General features: G+C 42.4%; 1 protein-coding gene and 1 pseudogene across 7 annotated transcripts in view; both read right to left on the bottom strand.

The window, feature by feature from the left end:
* Positions 1 to 18021, bottom strand: part of CPM (carboxypeptidase M) — a 77515-nt gene that overhangs the window by 39197 nt on the left and 20297 nt on the right. The window lies entirely within an intron of this gene.
* LOC128775055 (40S ribosomal protein S18-like) lies at positions 10966 to 16527 on the bottom strand (annotated as a pseudogene).

The following is an 18021-nucleotide window of genomic DNA, read 5'->3' as shown; positions in this document are numbered from 1 at the left end:
AGCCAGTGCTATGTTCTGCCTGGAAGCAATGATGGGGCAATTCCAAATTCCATTAAGGGCCATGGGTCCTGTGGCTCAGGTTAATAGGGGGATGAAGGGGACACAGGAGGCATCCCAGCACTCCTAGGCAGTTTTTGGACACCAACGTCTGCTGCACCAGAGTTTCCCACTGTACAGTGATCTTGGTGTGGGGTCCCAAGCGGGGCTACCTGTTGTGAGAGCGTGGGCCCAGAGGAGGCTGTGGGACTCAGAGGTCATTAGGGCTTCTGCACGGGTGTCACACCTGCATGCTTTGGATCTAGGCACCACATCCACTGAGCGCTTTTCCAACTGATACATGAGCAGATCCCAATGGCCACCTTCTTTGGACCCAGTATTCCTAGTATCTTGTACACGGATGTACTAGGCCTGGATCAGGAGGTTTTCATCAGTTGAGTGTGCCAATCCTGCTGTTGGATGCTGGGCCTGTGGATGCTGGCTATCACCTAGGACTCCCTCACTTTATCAGTCTTCACCGGTGTCTTGTCATCCTCCCCATCTCATCCCCCTGATGTACTAATACTACCACACTGCCCTGGATAGCTTGATCATTCTCCAATCCTGTGTATCTTTTTTCATGCATTTTTCATTCTTTAAGATTGTAAATTGAATCATTTACTTGCATAATGTCTGTCTCAACTAGAATGCAACATACAAATGCACTCCCTGTGTGTTTACTATTTTGTTTGGTTTGCCTGTTTTGTTCACTGCTCTATTCGTAGCGAACAGTGCCTGGTGCATAGCAGGTGTTCAATAAATATCTTACTGCAGCATTTCACAAGATATTGGTGCCTCTCCAGGACTACTTTTAGTAAATACTGGCACATCAGATCCAAATTCCTCCCCCAGGTTTTCAGGGTCTTCCGTCACCCACCCTGCACTCATATTTCTCACTACCTGCTCACAGATGCTCCTCATGGGATCAGGCTCCTTTCCCTACCCTAGGCTCAGCCTCATCTTTACTTCTGTCAACTTTGACCTAAAATGCATCCCTGGATTTTCAGCCTTTACAAATCCTATGCATTCCACAAAAACCTAATTCTAAGAAGTTTCCCCAGATTACTTTGATCCACCCTGATTTCCCCTTTACAATAGTTCTATAAAATGACACTACAAGGAACACCTAGGAGGCTCAGTCCATTAAGTGTCTGTCCAACTCCTGATTTCAGCTTAGGTCATGATCTCACCGTTCATGGGTTTGAGCCCCATGTCAGGCTCTGCACCGACAGCATGGAGCCTGCTTGGGATTCTCTGTCTCTGCCCCTCCCCTCCTCATGCTCCCATTCTCTCTCAAAATAAATAAATAGACTTTACAAAAGTGACACTACATGCTTTGGCACTGAAAAATATTCTGCTCAATTATAGGTTAACAAAACAAAATTCTCCCTTTCAGTTAGTTTTCTAAGGGTTTCACATGGAAGAGTTTTGTTTTCTTAACAATGCTGTCAGCATTGACTGAGCAGTTAGATCCTTCTTCTCCTCTATTGTGTCTACTATGGTAAATCATGGCAATCCACCAGTATTAAAGTCACTTTTTAGCAGAGACCTCTGTATTACTGTTGGCCCAACATTCAGTGCCTTGTTGAACTCAGGTGTGGTCACATGACTTGTTCTGGCCAATGAAATGTGAGTAGAAAAGACACGTTATTTCTGGGAAAAAGCTGTTAGAGCCAAGGCATGGTTTGCTAGATCATTTCCCTCCATCACAAGACAGGCAATGTTTTGATAGAGGCTGCTGTCAGCTTAGGTCCTGGAGGGAAGACAACAGGGAACCAAGTCCCAACTGATTGCTGAAAAACATGTGAGTAAGATACAAACCTTTATTTTGCTGTTATAACCCACTGAGATTTGGGGTTTAAAAAATTTCTGTAGTAGAGTTTAGCCTCTCCTCTGATATACCCTCTGTGACCTACCCACCCGAAATGATATTTCCCTCTACTGAATGTTCATCATTCTTAGTGCTGAAAAACAGTGGTTTTGTTTTTTTCCAGACAGGGGCTCCCAGAACCCTAAGATTTTGTGGTGCTGACCCAGAGGTGAAGAAAGTTTAAAAACTTTGTTTTTTTTTTTTTTTAATTAAGTTTATTTTTATTTATTTTGAGAGAGAGATCAAGTAAGGGAGGGGCAGAGAGAGAGGGAGAGAGAATACTAAGCAGGGCTTGAACTCAGGAACCGTGAGATCGTAACCTGAGTCAAAACCAAGAGTTGGACACTTAACCAACTGAGTCACCCAGGCATCCCTAAAAATATTGCTTTAACACTACTCACATGGCACAAAATATACATAAACCTCTGTTAATACTGTTCTTCTGTGTATTTTCTCAATCCAAATTATCTACTAAACATGTTCTACAGTTTTGTTTTTATAGCACAGAAGGTGTCCTACACATTCAGGGAAGTTATTGATCGACAGTGGACAGCCAATAAATCACTGAAAACATTAAAATGCACTGAAAACATTGTAATAAAAAATAATACCATAGTAAGACATCACTAGCAAAGACTGTCTCTTGGAATTTTTCCCCTGGATCATCTCATTATAACTGCTATCTCAAATAGCATTTACAGGTGGACGTGATTCCAGAGCTGAAATAATGCTTTGAATTCTAGAAGTGCTAAGCTGGACGTGAATCGAGAAAAATGGACAACAAAGGACCTAAATACTTGTCGTGTGGAAGGGAAGTGGGGCAGTGTTAAGCAAGGTGAACAGAGGAGGCCCTTTAAGGATGCACTAAAACACAGGCATAGGCAAAGTGGTAGCCCGGTAACCCGCTGGAACACAAGCCTACCTGACATCAGGAGCCAGGAACCGGCCAGCACAGGCTCTGCTCACCCTCGGCTGGGAGACCAGGCAAGGGCAGCAGCCGGCACCACAGCCAGTAACTGCTGCCTTGATGGACTGAGTGCTTCCTGAGGCGACCAGACTCCTTTGTAAATCCTCATATGAACTTGACAAAAATCAGGTACAGCTTCACTGTGAAAGCTACGATCCTATACAAAGGCTTTTTAGCCTTTAGTTTTCCCATTTATTCATTCAGTAAATAGGTACCAAATGCAAGACTGAGCCTGGCGTTTAGTTAGCTGAAACAACCGTACATCACTAACTGATTATATACTGGCCTGAAAAACACTGATTTTCTATTTTTTTTTCATTTTTTTTTAAATATTCTGGGAGGTCATATTTTATTTTCTATTTTTAAAAGTAATCTCTACATCCAATGTGGTCCTTGAACTCAGGACCCAGAGATGAAGGGTAGCATGCCTCTACTGACTGAGCCAACGAGGCACCCCTGACTTTCTATTTCTGACATCACCTTCATCATTTGAAAAAACAAAGTCTAGGGGCACCTGGGTGGCTCAGTCAGTTAAGTGTCCAACTTCGGCTCAGGTCATGATCTCACGGTTCGTGGGTTCGAGTCCCATGTCGGGCTCTGTGCTGATAGCTCAGAGACTGGAGATTGCTTCAGATTGCTCTCTCTGCCCTCCCCAGCCTGCACTCTGTTGCTCTCTTTCTCAAAAAAATTAAAAAAGGAAAAGAAAAGACAAAGTCCAAATAAGCATAATGTCTTATAAACTTTCCATTATTTGGGGGGTTAAGCAAACGTGAATCGAATCCCATGGCTCCACTGCTTGTCCTGTAATAGTTTGCCATGGCATCAAGATAGAACCCAAGCCCTCAGCATGGCACACCAGACCTCATGGTCTGCCTACTTTTGGCCTTGAGCCCCCACCATAATCCCAGACACCAGGCTCTAGCCATTTTTTTTTCTTTTTAATGTTTATTTTTGAGAGAGAGAGAGAGAGAGAGAGAGAGAGAGAGCGTGCGCGCAAGCGAGCGCACTTGAGCAGGGGAGGGGCAGAGAGAGAGAGAGAGGGAGACACAGAATCGGAAGCAGGCTCCAGGCTCTGAGCTGTCAGCATAGAGCCCGACACGGGGCTCAAGCTCACAAACTGTGAGATCATGACCTGAGCTGAAGTCGGACACTTAACCAACTGGGCCACCCAAGTGCCCCTCTAGCCATTCTTAATGGTGTGTAGTTCCAAACCATCTGCCTCAGCACCTTCAGTGCATGGTTAGTCCTCTGTTTACCTGATCAAAGTGGCCAACTTCTACTGGCCTTTTTAAGGCTCAACCAAAAGCCTCTTCCATCCAACACCTTTCTTACCCTTCTCCTCTGTTGGTCCCATCCCTTGCCAGCCTGAGTTACTCTCCCCTTTGAGCATTCATAGTACTTCTGCAGCCCCTCTCCTAACATTGTTGAAACCACAGGTTTTCCTACAAGCAAGGGACTGTGTATCTTTGTGCTTGCAGAATCCATCATAGTGTGTGGCCCATACATAGTATATGATCAATATATGATTGTCGAATGGATGGATGACTGGATAAATTAACAACTCAGGAAGTCCAGTTGGAGCTGGGGTCACCCTTGATCCAGAGACTAGATGCAACTGTTTTCCAGTATTATGGAAAAGTCAGCTAGTCTACCATTTGGGTAGGATCTGCAAAGGATCTGATTTTCTAGATGGCTAATCTAGAGTAGATGGACCTTCTTGGAGTATTACTATGTGAGAACACAGAAATCCAAACCCGGTATCTGGCTTTGAGTTGGGCTCTTCCAACATTATGGGGAGATCGGATTTCATTTGCCTCCATGCACAGTACTAATGTTTTGAAATGATTCCTGGGAATGTAGATGTTTGGTTCCATTTTATTTCTTCCTGAACAGGTAAATGGGGGGGGGGGGGGGCTGGGGATTTCAATTTCTAAATAAAGGATTCTTCTGATTGCTCAGAGACCCTTTGTTAATTAAAAAAAGAAAAGAAAAATTTGAAGATGTGTCGAGTTGGGATAAGTTCTCTTTTCTTCTTTTTTGATTTCAACACTAGTCACGACTCTAAGAGAAGCAGTGAGGCTGGTCTCATTAATCACTAACCAGCAACCCCAACAAGATCGGAGGAAATTCCTCTGCCTTTCTCCTGACAAGGCTACCTTCTCTGGTCTTCCCATTCTATTCCAGGTCAGAGGCTGATGAATCTGTTCCCTTTCTTTTAAATGTTTTTATTTTTAAGCTGTAAATTATAAGAAGTTTTTTTTTTAAGAACTAGCCATCATTCCCAACCACCATCATCTCCCTATGAGCCTTTCTAGTCTTTTTTTTTTTTTTTCATATAGAGACAGGAAACTTGTTTTTAAATCCCCCAAGTGAAAACCTCTAGAGGCCTCATACTATAAAAAGCTGAGAACTTCCCTTTTTGGTCCCTTGGGAGAATAGTCAAACATAATCAGATCACCCTTTTGAAGAGTTCAGCAATCATAGTAACCAAGTTGAGTATTACCTTAAAATGCAAACAAGTACTTAAAGAGATTTTTAAAATCTTATTTTAAAAGATGAAATAATTACATCTACCACTATATATTTATTATCCATTTGAGAGTTCTCTTTCATGGTCTGTCAGGGGCATTCTCTCATTCAGTATTGACGTTCCAGTTCTTTCTCCCCAGCTGCTTTTATTTCTTACGAGTTTCCTGTAGGTGTCAGAGAGTTGTGATTTATGATGAGGTCAATTCACATTCATTTGGCCCAGAAAAAGACAGTTGGCTGAGGGCTGGCTTAACTTTATTGCCTATTTATCGTTACCATAAGAACTCATCTTTTAGTGGCAAGGAATGAGGGCAAGTGACTTACTAGTTTCCTCATAAACTACTCTGGAGGACAGAACCATTTCTTTCCATCAGCCCGCTCCCTGAGATTGTGCCCTAAAAGTCTTTCTTTCATTTGAAAGTCAAGTGGGCCAGAGTCCAGACAGAAGGATGTGGAGCTCCTGACAGCAGGAAAAGCCCTGAAGTTGCCAACATGGGATAGGGTCCCTCAAGGACTCGACCTGACCAAAAATCAGGACATCTGATGGATTTGCGGGATTAACAAAGGTGGACTTCTCACTAGTAACACTGTTCTGAGATTATTTTTATTTTATTTTTTAATGCTTATTTATTTTTGAGAGAGAGAGAAACTGAGTGTGAGCAGGGGAGGGCCAGAGAGAGAGGGAGACACAGATCTGAAGCAGGCTCCAGGCTCCCAGCCGTCAGCACAGAGCCGGACACGGGGCTTGAACTCACAAGCCATTAGATCATGACCTGAGCTGAAGTCGGACAATCAACTGAGCCACCCAGGGGCCCCTGTTTGTGAGCTTAGCGCAGTGGGTTAAGCGCCTGACTTCAGCACAGGTCATGATCTCATGGCTCATGGGTTCGAGCCCTGCATCAGGCTGTCAATGTAGACCCTGTTTCGGATCCTCTGTGGCCCTCTCTCTCTGCCCCTGCCCTGCTTGTGAGCATGCATGTTCTCTCTCTCTCAAAAATAAATAAACATTAAAAAAATTTAAATCTCACAAATAAATACTTTAGTAAAGACATCAAAACCAGTATTTCAGTGCTACACCATCTGCCTCAAAACAGCATCTGGGATTTCTTAAAAGATAGGCAGTATCCCTGCAGCGGCATTATGTATTGACACAGATTCTAGAATCAAATTGCAGGGTTTAGCCCCCCACTCTGCCACTTACTAGCCATGTGGTATGGAGCAAGTTGCTTAATCTCTCTGAGTGCATCAGTTTTGTCATCCTGGTTACAGGATTAAGGGTACTCACACTTCATGGGGCTATCTCATTTAATCCCCACAAGCTTTACAAATAGTGCCAGAAACATGGTAAGCACACATCTGCTCGAGGGCCTTGGGTGCACAGAATTGGCTCATGACAAACTATAGGCTCTAGCAGACGACGCAGCATTAGAACAATTAAAGAAAAATTTGAAATATAAAGTGTCCATAACACATGGATGGAGACCTTGTGCCAAGAGTCAGCAGCAATGTATGTTCCAGAAGATCTGCAGATCAGATCAGCTTAGATAGACCAATACATACTTAAGTTAAAAAAAAAAATTAGAAGTATGGATTCAGAAAGTAGAAGGTGCTATCTTGAGAAAACATGTCCTTCAAAATCTATTAGCAAAAAGTGTCACAAAACATTCCTATCACCAGACATCCAATGAGTTTATTTTATAAACCCTGAATCTCACTCAGAATTCCCAGGATGAGATGCCTGAGGGTGGTAGTGAGCCTGGAAGCTGTAAGCCCACATGGCCAGAGGGCAGGGCAGGAAACCAGTCACCTCAGCTAATCCTGCTGAACTGTTAATCATAAACAAGTCTTTCACATTTTCTTACATGGCTTATTACCAACGTGACTGAAGCCATCACACGGATTTTAACTATCTCCAGGCTAATGAGGCTGGAAACCATGTTGATTTCCACTCTCATCACTGAAAGGGCATAACCCAAGAGCTTGTAGATAAGGAATTGGTTCATTAAGGAATCAGTCAATGACATAAAACTGGTTCAAAATGCGTTCAAAATGTCAACAAAAGGCAGGGGGACTGTCCCAGATTATGACACTAAAGAGATATAATACTATAATCCAATGTGTGAGCCTTGACTGGATTCTAAGAGAACATAAATTATAAAAGACATTCTTGGAATGATTGGAGAACTTGAAAATGGAGTATATTATTCACTGAGTATTATTTTTCTGAGTTTAATAATGGTGTGCTGTGGTAAGGCGGGAAGAATTCATTTTTAGGTGATGCATGCTCAAGTATTTAGGGATGATGTGGCAAGCTACTATTTCTAATACTTCAGCAAAATCTACAGATAAAGCTCAGGAGAGAGACAAAGCAAATGTGGCAAAATATTAACAACTGGGGGTTCTGCATGAAAACTGTGTATTTTCTGTAGGTCTGAAAAATTTCAAAATGAAAAGCTGGGGAGAGGAGAGGTTTCAAAAAGGTAAAAGTAAAAACAAACAAACAAACAAACAAACAAAACCACCATGGCCTGCTCCACTGGCTTCTGCAGCTTATAAAAGTGAGACACATAGGATCAAGAAAGGTCAGAGCCGTTCACCCAAAAGGTGAGGCCATAAGGAAGGGAATGGAGGCCTGGAGGTAAGAAATTCACAGGCTGCCTCTTCCCAGAAAAAACACAGAACAATCCTACAAAAAGGAGTTAAGAAATTACCATATAAACTATCTCAAATCAAGGCCTATTAGCTTATTACATCTCTGCAGGTAGTGAGAAAGAAAAATCATCTTGATGTCAACGTGAACGTTAACTAAAGGAAATTTTTTCATTTTTACGACAACCAGGAAAAAAAGGCCACAAAAATATTTTTAAATCGTATGATTTATATGACCTTTGAGCCTTCTGATCATCAAGTCATTTAGCCGGCAAAGGCCAAGTGACTAACAAAGGATAAAAATAAGGAATCAGTAAAGCTTGGGTGTTGGGCAGCTCAATCCTGAGTCCCATCTCTTCCTCAAGATTGGATTTTGGATCAGGGGAAAAAAGGAATGTGAATGATTGGAATTGTTCTCTCGGCCTCCATTTGATCACCATTCCCCTCCAGGCTTCAGTTAGAACACAGCAGCAAGACTCTTAAGGAAGAGGAAGGGGAGGGTTGGCAGGGACAAGGGCAGTGGCCACTGAGAAGCAAAGTCTGAGAAACAGGGCCTGTCACCCAGCCCAACACAGACTCGAGAGGCCCTACTTTACCCAATGGACCTCCGTGCAGGACCATACATACGTTTGTGGCTTTCACGGATCCTTTCAATTTATCCTTTAACAAAACTATCACAGCGTTCATTTGTTGTCAACAAACTTGAGAAACTACATAATAATCACTCAAGTGCTTTCAAAGAAGTAGTAAACGTGAGATTTATTTATATTTGTCTTTCATTTCTCACATAGCCAAGAAGAATATGAGCATACTTTAACACTACGGTTCTGGGTGGGACCTAGAACCATAAGCTGGTGCTAACTTTTGTTTTAAGATTTTATTTTAAGTAATCTCTACACTCAATGTGGGGCTCTAACTCACGACCTCAAGATCGGGAGTCACACATTCTACAGACTGATCCCAACCAGGCATCCTAGCTGCTGCTAATTAACGTCTCTAACAAAGTAGCTTAAGTTTGCTGTCCTTGTTACAAAGTCAATACAAATATAAACATTTACTTAAAAAGAACGAGCCGGTTGCCCACTCACATCAGTGCCACAGCCCACCTTCAGAAACTGTGAACACACTTCTCAAGCTTACAAAGCAATCTGCAATGGTGTTTTCAGCAGACACTCTCACAATGGTCCCTCTGAGAGGTGTTCTAGAGTGGGCTGCCTGCATAGGAATTTCTGGGCTTTTCCAGGGTTTCACAGAGAATTTGATTATTAGGATTACAAAGGAAATAGCATATTTAAATGACGTCAATCATAGAGTCTGAGGAATAACTCAAAGATTTTAAGAAATCCTATCTGCTTAAAATACTAATATTTTACATAATTTCCTAAATGTTTTCATACACATCATCATATTTAATCTGCAGCAGAAACCCCATGAGGTAGGGAAGGCAGATATTCTCATTTTACAGGTGAGGGAACAGCTCAGATGGCTTGGATCTGAACTGGTTTTTTGTTTGTTTCACTCTACGACTACTCTCTCTTCCACATTACTCTTCCAATATAAAACAGAACTTTCTGTCACCATCTTAGATGCAATAGATATTTACCTTTCTCCAGACAAGAACTTGAGGCATCTAACTCCTACAGCCATTAGGCATCTCACTCCTAAAGCAAACGAAAGCTTCATCTTCCTCATCCCTCTCCCCACCCCACGAAAGGAAACTGTGTGTGTGTGTGTGTGTGTGTGTGTGTGTGTGTGTGTGGTATGTATGAATAGTGCATATGTGCTATACAGTGTGTAGGGTTTAGGTTGGTGAGTGTGGGGTGTGTTTGGTACAGGTGTGGTTTTTGTGTTGTATATGTTGTGTGATGTACATGTGTTATATGGTGTATATGTGTTGTGTTGTATGTGTGGTGCGTGTGGTGTTTACACGAGTGGTTGGTGTATGAGTGATTGCAGTTGTATGTGTTGGCTGCATGGTGTATATGTGGTCACTGTAGTGGATGTTTTGTGTGTGGTGTATGTGAATGTGCAGTGTATATGTGATGTCGTGTGGTAGGTATTTCGTGTATGCGGTGTGTGCACTGGCATAGCATACACACCTTACAAATACCCCTTAGACATACAGCACACACACAAAACATACCACAAACACACAACACACATGCACCACATACATGACATTCATACCACACATGGAGACACAATAAACACAACAACCACATACCTCTCATATTTGACCAGCTTATAGACAACACACATACCAAAGATCATCACACACAGAACATACACGATACACAGAAGACCGATATCACACACATACTCCATATACACCACACAGACCACAAATACACACACAGAACACCTATGCCACACAAAACCACAAGTACACCAGACCCTCGCCACACGTGAGACACACACATCAACTTACACCAACAGTATAGCACACACAATACATATGCACCACACACACACCACATACTGCACACACATTACACACCCAAAAAAGCGACTCTTAAGTTACGTCTCCGATACTGACATTCTGTCAGACTCATCAATGAGAGATGCTCTCTGGAATATGATGTGTTTATTTTCTTTTGTGTCTGCAAGAGCTTTGAGAAACTACTTACCACTCAAAAAATCAATGCTATCTGGGGTATTCACCAAAAGGAAATATACTAATTCAAAAAGATATATACATCCCTATGTTTACTGCAGCACTATTTACAATAGTTAAGATATGGAAACAGCCCAAGCATTCAGTGATAGATAAAATGCATAAAGAAGCTGTGATATACACACACACACGTGCGTGCGCGCGCGCACACACACACACACACACACACACACACACAATTACTTAGCCGTAAGAAAAAATGAGACCTTGCCATTTGTGACAACATACATGGACCTAGAGGGCATTAAGCTAAGTGAAATAAATCAGACGGAGAGAGAGAAATATGTGATTTCACTTATGTGTGTAATCTAAAAAAACAAAACAGGCGAATAACCAACAAAAAGCAGAGACAGTCCTGCAACTACAGAGAACTGATGGTCACCATGGTGGGGGATGGGCACAATAGGTGCAGGGAAGTGGGAGGTACAGGCTTCCAGTTAGGGAATGAATAAATCACAGGGATGAAAGGCACAGCACAGGACATACAGTCAGTGGTGTCGTAACAGTGCTGTATGAGGACAGATGGTAGCTACTGTTGTGGGGAGCACAGCATACAGACCTGCTGAATCACTACCCTGTACAGCTGACACCAATGTCACATTGTGTGCCAACTGTACTTGAATTTAAAAAAAGTTTTAAACCCTCCCTCCATTCCCCCTCAAAAAACAAAGTCAACATTATCTGCAAAGTAGGCCTACATATACACAAAGAAGCCAACATTTATTTTGGAAGTTGCTAAGTTTCCCAACTGTTTCTCTGGCTGTGTATACAACTGGCCAATCCTAAGTCTTTTCTAAGCTGAAGACCAGGGCTTTAGCGATGCCATCCCGGACTCGTAATTGCAGCTTTTACCCAATATACCCTAAATGAGCAACACTGAGTGTTCAGGCTCTGAACTGCCTGCCAGAGTAGATCCAAGATTGCAAGGGCCACCTCCACGGACTTATTTAAAGGTCAGAAAATCTCCCAGGCCCAACTCATGGGCTTTATCAAACTGTGTAATTAAGCTTACATCTCAGATCAGCTCCCACCTTAAAATGTTGGTTGTGAAATGCCCATTTCTGAGAAGCATGAGGAAATGCAGCTGTTAATAAGGTACCTGAGTTTACTCACCCATTTAAGCACATCTTATCTTGATCTATGTCGGTTTATAAAATATTTAACAATTCATGCACTGCCAATTTCACAAGGTTAGGAGGCAGCTTGGTCACCGAGCACATTGCTCACAGGCAAACCATTCTCAGGAAAGAGTGGGCCAGATGCCAGGTCCAAAGACCTAGAACCGATTTCATACACATAAATGCAGAAGGCAAGTCAAGCCCCTCGAAAGGCAACTACATTTCCATGGGCTGTGACCCAGGAACCGTCGTGGAAAGCCTAGTTATAAGGTGCCATTCCAAAGACAGTTTTTGACTATATTAGACACTTTCTCACAATGGATCACTACAGCTGTGGCTTATCTCACATCTGCTGGGAAAATCACGGCTCTGCACTCACCATTTGCAGCACCTGGGGGCCAGCCTTATTAATCTTTTCTAACAGCATGCCTCTATTCGCCTCAATTGAGTCTGAGAAATTTGTGGACAGAGACTGTATTCAAGCAGTCACCTATGTCACTTTGCCATGCTCAAATGATCGGGCTGAAAAAGATGAGACAGATTCTTAAGGGAGGACAATGAGATTTGCCAGAGTTTTCTCACTGCTCAAGTCAGCAGTGCTCAGCCACAGAATTACTAACAGCGTGCTACCTCGAGACATGCTCAACCATTACTCAGCATTAGATGCCCTTTTTATTTTAGTTTTTATTTTTAGTGTATAAACTATTTAAAAAAAATTTTTTTATGTTTATTTTTGAGAGCGAGAGCATGTGCACACGCAAGCACGAACGGGGGAGGGCAGAGAGAGAGACACACACACAGAACCTGAAGCAGGTTCCAGGCTCAGAACTGTTAGAACAGAGCCTGACACGGGGCTCAAACTCATGAACCATGAGATCACGACCTGAGCTGAAGTTGGACGCCCAACCGACTGAGCCACACAGGCGCCCCAAGGTGTATAAACTATTAACAGACAAGGCCTACAGATTTCTTTCTTCTTGGACACACCCATGGTGTGGCTATGGTGCCCTACGGTCTTGGCATGCTGGCCTCAGACATGAAATTCTCAGAAGTGGCACAGCACTCAATGGGCCTGAATCTTCTTTAGTGGGTCCAGATCTTCATGAAGCTTGTGTACAGACCATTAGCCAGGACCTGGCTATATTTTTCATCCTTTTGTCTGTTCAAAAACCAGTCTGGGATCTTATACGGGTGTAGATTCTACATCATGGAGATCCCACATTCCATCTCATCCTCGGTGAGCTCTCCTGCCCTCCTGAGGAGATCGATATCTGCTTTCCTCAACATCACAGGAGCACATCTTCACCCCACACCCTCAACTCAGTGATGGCAAAGGCTATTTCCTGTTCCTATGTCAACTTTCCTGTTGAGATATCCTCATCTCTCAATTCACCAATATTGGTGTGGAGTGCTCGCAAAACGTGCTGGAACTAATCAGGGATCATGAGAGACATGGCAGCGACCCAGGTGGTGGCATGTAGGCCTCCTGTGGAAGCTAAATGCACTCTTAAAGATGGATGATGATGGACCGTTCAAGCCACCCTCTCCGCTTAGCACACACATAGGTAGGCATGAAATGGTGTGACAAAGGCCAGGGGGAAGCCTGGGGAGGGACAGTCTTAACCATGGCTTTTGCATTTGGGTAGAAGGGGAAGACGGGATGGAGGATGTGGATGGTGACAAAATCATACATGGATGACTTCTACCTAATGGAGATAAACTTTGGTTTGTCCTCTTTCCATTAAAAGGTAGGAATATTTACAAATAAACACCTCTCATATAGGCAGGAGAGGGATTCAGAGAAATCTTGTTGCAGTCATTTTATACAGTGTTTCTGCATTTTTGTGATATATCCTACGGTGTGAGTTCAGTCATTCCCAAGTAATTCTTTTGCTCCTCTCATATAGTCCTGTTGATGGCCAGAGTTAAGCAGATAAAGAGCAGACTAGACTAGGTCGGGTAGCATTGCTGTGTTTCTTACAAGCATATCTCTAGACTACCTGCAGCAGAATTATCTGGGGTTTTTGTTAAAACTGCAAATTCTTGGGGGCACTTGGGTGGCTCAGTTGGTTAAATGTCCGACCTCTGCTCAGGTCATGATCTCACCTTCCATAAATTTAAGCCCCGCGTTGGGCTCTGGGCTGACAGCTCAGAGCTTGGAGCGTGCTTCCGATTCTGTGTCTCCCTCTCTCTCTGTCCCTCTCCAACTTGTACTCTCTCTCTTTCTCAAAAATAAATAAAAACATTAAAAAAATTTTTTTTAAACCTGCAAACTCTTGGCTCTCCACCACCCCCCGCCCCCCGCCCCAGAATGGGAATCCAAAGTTCAGGAGTTTGCATTTTTCACAGTACCTCAGCTGACTATAACACACACCTTAAAAAAATAACCTCCTTCTTGAAATATAATATACGCATAGAAAATTGGATTGTATAAACTGAACACAGTTGTGTAACCAGCACTCTAGAAGCACCCTTGTGCCTCCTTCCAGGCTCTGTCCCCTATTGTGGATTTGTACATACTGTCATTTATCAATGTAAATCATTCATTCTCAGGGCCATATAGTTCATCGTGAGATGCAAACCAGATTGAGAACCACTGCTTTCCAGAAAGAAGCATAAACAGAACTTCTCCCTAAACTGATACACCATGTCTCATATCTGAGGGCACTCTTCTCAGGTTTTTACCACAGGGCTGACCTTTGCCAGGAACTACAGAGCTCACACAGTAAGTGAAGTCAAAGGGCCAGTCTGGGGTGTAGGTGGGCTGGAACGGCAGCTAATTTTCAGCTTACAAGAGGTTCCCAGGATGGCTGGATAACCACAGACACTTCCTGACACAGGTTTCTCAGCTCCACCTCACAAGAGTTCATCAGAGTATAATTCTTTCCTGATCATTGCGTTTGCCAAAATAGCCAATTTGGAGGCAGGATCAGCGTAGTGGTTATGCCTACCTGGAGCCAGACTACCTGGGTCCAAATTGTGATTCTGCTTCTTGTGTGACCCTGCACTCAATTTAGCTCCTTGGAGCCCGAGTTTCCCTGTGTGTACATAAGGCTTGTAACTGTACCTTCATGGGGTTGTTAGAAGGAGTAAATGAACTAACCCGCAAAAAGCGCTTGGAACGGGGTCTGGCACATAGCAAGTGATCATGTGTGTCTGACAGATGAACTGGTATAGCTCACTGGTGTAACACACAAAGTACAGGGTTGCATAGTTCTAATGCCAAAGGAAGAAAGGTACTGAGGTGGTTTTGAGTGGATTAGTCCAGACTCGTTCCCACTCCCGCCCTCTTTGAAGAATGATCTACTGAAGGCTTATTCATTTGTTACCCATACTGTAGCCACACAATATCCCCCTTCAAGTTCTGAAGATGGAGACCTGTTTCATTAAGAAGCTGGGGGTGGGATGGAGTGGGCAGAATGTTTAAAACACGGAGGCCAATCAGGAGTCCCCTTATTTCTGTTTGACATTTGAGGAATCCTACATATAGCAGCAAATGGAGGCTCCCTGGTTTCATAAACATCATGGAGGAAGTCTTATGAAGACTCTGAAGTGTCAATAGGGATTCTAACAGTGTATTTTGGTTGCACTTTCCAATTAAAAACATTTTTTTTAATTTCAGAGGGAGGAGCAAGAATGGGGGAGAGAGACGGAAGGAGAGGGGGGGAGAAAGGAGGGAGGGAGAGAGAGAGAGAATGAGACTCTTAAGCAGGCTCCATGCTCAGTGCACAGCCTGATGTAGGGCTTGATCCCACAACCCTGGGATAATGACCGGAGCCAAAATCAAGAGTCAGACACTCAACTGACTGAGCCACCCAGGTGCTCCTGCAGTTTCCAATTTTTATTTTTTATTATTAATTAATTAATTATTTAATTTTTTTAAATGCTTTTTTAAATTTATTTTTGAGAGAGCGAGTGGGAGAGGGGCAGAGAGAGAGAGAGAGGGAGACACAGAAGCTGAAGCAGGCTCCAGGCTCTGAGCTGTCAGCACAGAGCCCAATGCAGGGCTTGAACTCATGAGCGTGAGATCATGACCTGAGCTGAAGTGAGACGCTCAACCGACTCAGCCACCCAGGCGTCCCGAATTTTAAAAAAAATGTTTATTTTAGGTAATCTCTTCTACCTTCACCAAATCCTAATTCTTGTAGATTCCTTAATGTTGAACCAATGCTTTCTCATATCTCAATTCTTCATATATGCATTCTTTCAGATGTGTTAAACAGCAAACTCTTAAAAATAAACTCTCTGAAGAAATTCTTAAATCTAAAAAGGGTTAATTAACACACCTGCAAATTAGTAGTCCATTTTGAACCTCTGGTAGCCATAATAAATGGAAATAAAGTCAATCATTAGTCCAGGGTTGGGTTAGTTTTAAATAGGGTATTACCCCAAAGTCATTTTTGTCCCAGATGATAGATTAATAATCCTATTACATTACAACTAGAAATACCAAAGAATCCAATCTCTGATTCATTCTGGTGTATTTTCTGGTTCTTGTATTCTGAAGCTGTGACATTTCATGGACTGGAGAAGTTCCATTTATCTCCTGAGGTTCCACAGCAGAACAAGGATACAAGGTGGCCCATGGTCTCATCTTTCTTCCTCTGTCCTTCCCTAGACCCATTATGACCCACATTTACTCCACAGGCCACGGCCGTCTTTCCCATCACATTACCCTTTCTCCTCTGGATATCTACTCCCTAAGTGTCTGGTTCCTCCCTCCCTCCCCCCCCCCCTTTTTTTTTTAGAGTTTATTTTTAAGTAATCTCTACACCCAACGTGTGGCTTGAACTCACAACCCTGAGATCAAGAGCTCATGCTCCACTGACTGAGCCAAGTGCCCCCAAAATATCTTTTCAAAATCCTCATGTTTCTTTCTGCTTACAAAAATCATATATGCTTTTAAAAAATTTTTTTTGAGGGGTGTCTGGGTGGTCAGTTAAGCGTCCAGCTCTCATGAGATCGAGCCCCATGTTGGGCTCTGCACTGAGCGTGGAGCCTGCTTGGAATTCTCTACCACTCTCTGCCCCTCCCCTGCTTGTGTGCACACACACATGCTCACTCTCAAAATAAACATTTAAAAAAATAAATGTGTATTTGAACATTCACAGAAATATATATACTGTACGTAGGATGTGAAATCTATCCACACACACTCCATTCACAAGAATAGATTCCAGATGGATTCAGGTGCTGAACATAAAACTAAAACTATAAAAATATTGAAAAAAAGTATAACTATATTTATGGCCTTAGGGTAAAGGCAGGCTGTTTTAAATAAGACCTAAAACATAAAAGCATAAAGAAAAAGATTGAAGACTATGACTTTATAAAAATTAAAACTTGCATAAGGCAAAATATATTGAAAACAGTATTTCTATTTGTATAGATCTTAAACAATAAAAGACAAATCATAGACTGGGTGAAAATATTTGCCACATAGATCACAAAGGAAGTCCAGAATATTTAAAGCCTACATGTAAGTAGAAAAAGGGGCAAAGGACATGAGGAAATATAAATGGCCAATAAACTTTGAACGTAAATTCCAGGCAGCCAGGGATTCATGGTTGTTCACTGCTGTATCCAGAATCTACTGCAGAAACTCAGTGTTTATTTAATGTTAAATAAATGCGAAAACACTCATTCTGATTTTCAATCATGAAAATGCAATTTAAAATGGAGATTTTTAAAAAACGATTGGATTGGAAAAAATTTAAAGTGTTGGGGAAAGTACATATTCATGTGGTGTTGGAATATAATTAATCCATCTTACTGGAGGGCAATTTGCCAGAATCTACCAAGTACAAAAATGAACATACCTTTTGACTTAGCAATGCCTACCTGGAGAAATTATTGAGTTCGTGAGCTCGTTCAAGGGTATCAATCATAACACTGTGCGAGATATCTGAAAGTTGTAAATGCCCTAAATAATCATCAATATGGAAATGATTATACAAACTCTGGGAAAATCAAACCATGAATAGTATGAAGCAGCTAAAGGCCGTGAGGTACAGTTACCCCTGCTTTTTGAAAGCGTGTGTTACAGCACTTCACTTTTACGAAAGACCTACATTAGCACCTGTTTTTGCTTACTGAAAGAAACCTGAAGATTTTTGGTTTTGTGAAAAAAGGCGAAAGCAAAAATAGCATCCAGCATCTGTCCTGCAACTGGCTCTGT

The sequence above is a fragment of the Panthera pardus genome, unplaced genomic scaffold, assembly GCF_024362965.1.
Source record: "Panthera pardus isolate Hobbes unplaced genomic scaffold, ASM2436296v1 HiC_scaffold_6, whole genome shotgun sequence".
In the NCBI taxonomy this organism is placed as follows: domain Eukaryota; kingdom Metazoa; phylum Chordata; class Mammalia; order Carnivora; family Felidae; genus Panthera; species Panthera pardus.
This window is presented reverse-complemented; position numbering and strand designations above follow the sequence as displayed.